Here is a 5,000-nt window from a genome sequence, read left to right as displayed (position 1 = left end):
TAAATTCATTTTTTATATTTTCATTCGAAATTCTTATGGCGATCGAATATAGCGGAAATTTCGAGAACTGTTTTTTTAGCGAGGTGATTAAAGAGAAACGTTTAAATTTTTTAAAAAGCGGGGGTTAACCCAAAATCTTTGTAACCAAAAAACAAAAAGAAAAAAGCAAAAACTACTTTAAAGAAATTCTAACCAAAAAAAACCCCTTTTTTTCAGTTCATAACATACAGCTTTTTTTATATTTGGTTGCACTGGATGGAATGCAATCTGTACAAAATACGGGAGAAAACGCAAAGATTTCTGCTATGTAAAACAACGAGGGCGGTTATCGCTCGTTTCGTTTCTTCTTGAGGTTGCCCCAAAAAGAGCGTCGAAAACCCTCCCGGTTGGGAAAGGGTGGAAAACAGGCGAGGAGAAATTTTAGGGACACATACACCCCGGGGTGTATATTATATATAAAAAAATTAAAATATATATATATTATGTGTGTGTGTGTGTGGTGGTGTATGTGTGAGTGTGTGTGTGTGGGGGGTGGTGGTGGTGTTTGTGGTGTGTGTTGGTGTGTTTGTGTGTGTTTTATGTATGTATACACCCTCACACACACACACACACACACACACACACACACCCCCATATATATAATATATTATATATAAATATATATATATATATACCAAATAGTATGAAAAAAAAATATTTATCAATTTATCAAATTTTATTTATATATATATATACAAAATATTATTATCAGCTAATCCTAATAAATATAATAATATAAATATAATAAATATTTTATATAAAATATAAATTATATTTTTCTGATATAAGAGTGTGGGTTAACGATGTGTGTGTGTGTTTGTAAGGGTTTTGTGTGTGTGATATGTGTGTGTGTGTTGGTGTGGTGTAGTGTGTGTGTGGTGTGTGTTGTGTGTGTGGGTAGTGTGTGTGTTGTGTGTGTGTGTGTGTGTCGTATGAAAATATATTGTATGATGTATGTATGTGTCTATATTAAATTATATATTAAAAAATCTTATATAAAATAGGGTATATATAAATACATATAAAAATTTAATATAAATATATATTAAAATATATATATATATATGGGGGTTATTATAGGGAAGATATATATTGGGGCTTTTCTAATGTGTGTGTTTGAAGAGAGAGAGGGGGTGCCGTTTGCGCCCGCGCACGTGTGTATGTATGTGTGTGTTTTTGTGTGATGACAAATCAGTATATAAATAATTGCCAAATAGGGTCACAATTGTTTAAAAAGACAAATTCGGCTGTGGATCTCCAATTGTTTTAGGAATTTGAATGGAAGCGTAATTTAAACAATTATGTTTAAAAATCTCAACAAATGATGATAAATGTATTCGTGGAATTTTAGAGTGATTCTAAATTTGTGGGGGCATTGGGTGTCCTGTTGTGTAGCTTTGCAGTGAGAATAGAAAAAAGGGGGGGATGATCAGGACATACTACAGAAAAACTTCACCTTTATTTAAAAGCAGAAAAAAAACTCTTTTAGAAAAAACACATATAAACATAATTTGTAAAATCAAAGACATATGACCAATGTTTATTAAGAAATTCATGATCTAACTAACAACACACCCGAAGTACATAATCAATTATAAGAAAAAACTACAAAAACAACAAAACGCTCATTCAGTAACAAAAATAAAGGGTTAAAAACGCATAGAAACTAAAGGGCATAAAACCGTTACTACTTTCAATTTAAAATGTTTACAAAACCAACCAAAAAGCACATGAATACACAATTCAATAAATGCATTTACACGCAATTAGGCAATAATTTGGGATTAAGATATTAATGTCACTCCCCTTAAAGCCTATCAAAATTGTCATGAGACAGCTATCACCGGGGGGGCTCGGGGTCTGGGGGGCTGATTCCTTCCTTTTGGACCTCGGGGGGAAAAAAGCAAGACCCACGGGAAATCAGAAATTTTTTGGGGGGGCCATATTTGGAGAAGCTCAAATAAACCAAATAGCACCCTTTTGGTGGAAAGATTTCATGTGCTGCTACATTGACCTTTTTTAAGAAATCCCGATGAATTTCCCCTTTTAAAAAGGGCATATTTGCTCGCTACTGGTGTTTTTTTTCCCAGTTACAATTTTTTTGGGCACGACACTGGCTTTCGTGTGTGCACTGTCCTATGTGTACTTTTGTGTAGCCTATTGTTCCATTAAGAATGCTATTTTTGGGGGGGGGGGGGGGGGGGGGTTTTATTGTTATGTGGTTTAATGTTTTGTTGTACTGGTTTCATGTGTGTTTGTTTGTTTTTTCCGTGTAGTATTTTTGAGTTTTGTGATTCGTTCTGTATTTTTTTTTTTTTTTTTTTTTTTTTTTAGGTGTACTTTTTCTGCCGCCCAGTTGTCTTTGTGCCTATTGTAACATTTTTATAAAGGCCTGTTTCTTTTACACGAAAATAATCGACGGCATTCAACGACTAAAATTATGTTTTATGTTTCCCCCTGGTTTTAAAGGCTCATTTGGGGAAAAAAAATGAGATCTTGTTGTGGGATATAAATTTTTGGAAAGTTGTAGTAGACTGAAAATTGCAGTTATCCGAATGATATCAGGTCAATCACTTATCCAGATTGTCGATGTTAAAGATATGCACACGCAAACCACACACAACAGGGGTACATGCGCGTGCGTGCCGTGCCGCCTCTGACAGATTCCGTTTCAAACCTTTTTCGACAGCTACCCCTTTACCTTTTATAACCTTGGATAACGAAGGAGAACTTTTGGTGTTTACAGTGCGACCTTATTTGCGAGGGCGGGACTTCACGGACCGGCGTGCCTGCCCTTCGTTCTTTTTCAAATCTGGACCCTTTGATTGCTTACTTTTTAGTTAGTCTTTTTTTTTTTTTACATTTTTCTTTTTCTTTTTTTTTTTAGGGGGGGAAATATACTGTTTATAAAAGGTATTTTCCTGTTAAAAGTAAGACAAGGATTACTGAACGCCTTCAAACTCGTAAATTCAAGACAAAGCAAATACTAACAGATTTAGTCTGAAAACTTTCACGGGAAAATTCAATAAAAAAGCTAAGTAAAATTAAATTAAGATTTACTTAAAGATACCTTAAAGCACCCGGACAAGAGAATTGGGGCCCAGGAAGTCCCCGTAACAGACAGTGTCAACCGTTTTTTTTAGGTTGGGTTTTTTTTTGAAAGTTTGGCAAACGGGTTAATCTTGTGCCTATCCCCCCCCCTCCCTCCTCCCTGATCTGCTATGCTCTTCCCTTGCCCCGCAGCGACAGACACCTTTTACGCCCTTAAACATTTGAGAAAAAATTCGTGTAGATGTAGGATGAATGCTTTAGTTTTTTTAACTTAAAAAAATAAAATTTTAAAATCAATTTAGTACTTATTCCTTTTTTATCGAATGAATATAGTACATTTTAGCGAAATTACATGTATAAAGCTCCGTTTTTTAATTGTCAACATCCAATATCAACAAAAAAAAATCTGCAATAAAGAAAGAGTTTTCTACAAAACCCCAAAAACGGACTTTGTGGGCCAGTCCTCACGCACCCCCACCTCGGAAATAAATTGAGGGTTTTTGTAACTTCGTTTCGTGTAAATTTCTTCGGGTCGAAAGGATCCCTGGTTTTGGGTGGACCCAAATATGGGTTTAAAGGCTGGGGTGTCAGAGGCTCGCCAGGAGAAACGGGTGAGGAAAGTATGTTTTTGTGTAGCACGCGCAGCGCGCGCGGCGTGTGTATTTTGGTGTGTGTGTCCCAAAAAACCCCCAACACACACACACACACACACACACACACAGATTATATATATATATATATATATAATATATATATAAAAAAAAAATATATATACCCTAAAATAAAATGTAAAGTGTAATTATATAATATTAAAATTTTAAAGTATATATATATATATATACATATGTAAGTATAAGAATATATAAAAATAAAAATATATATTTTATTAAAAAAATAAAAAAAAAAATAATTAAATTTAAAAATAAATAATTTTTATAAAAATATAAAATATATATATAAATATTATAATATATATATATATATATATAAGCATACATATCAAATATAAATATAAAAAAATAAAAAAAAATAATAAATTATATATATATATAAATATAGATATATATATAAATTTTCATATATAAATAATATATAAATTTATATATTAAAATTTTGCATATATATATTTATAAATAAAAATAAAATATATATAATATATTTTATATATAATTTAATATACAATATAAAAATGTACTTAAATATAAAAAATACAAATAATATATATAATATAAATATATATAATTTATATAAGTGAGGGAATAATATATATTAAAAAATTTTAATATCCCATCTAAAAATTATATATATATAAATAAATTAAAAAAATTTTTGGTAAAAAAAATAAAATATAAAATATTTAAAAAATTATAAACATAAAATACATAAATATACATATATTTAACATAATTATAATATATAATATATAATATATATATATGTATAAACACATATATAAGCAAATATATAAAAATATGTAAAAAAAATATATATATACAAAACAAAATATAAACATATAAAATGCATATATGCCTAAAAAAAAATATATAAAATAAAAAAATATATATATATTTTATTAAAAATTATATATATATATGTATTTTATATAAATTTTAAAATTTTACATAAAAAATATCTATACTAACTATCAAACTATCTATCTAACTATCTATCTATCAAAAAATATATTTTAATAAAAAATTTATAATAATAAGCAAAATTGTTAAAAATTTTATATATATATATATAAAATTTTAAAAAAATGTATATATTATATATATATAAAAAATATAAATTATTATATATAAAATAAATGTATATAAATATTTCATTTTATATATAATATATATAAATAAAAATAAAATTTTAAATATAATAAGTGGGGTGGTGGTGGTAAAATTTTAAATTATATA

Source organism: Penaeus japonicus, unplaced genomic scaffold (assembly GCF_977035675.1).
Source record: "Penaeus japonicus unplaced genomic scaffold, GWHDUDI00000001_assembly GWHDUDI00000030, whole genome shotgun sequence".
NCBI classification, from domain to species: Eukaryota; Metazoa; Arthropoda; class Malacostraca; order Decapoda; family Penaeidae; genus Penaeus; species Penaeus japonicus.
The sequence above is the reverse complement of the archived record's forward strand: the minus strand, read 5'-3'. Positions refer to the sequence as shown.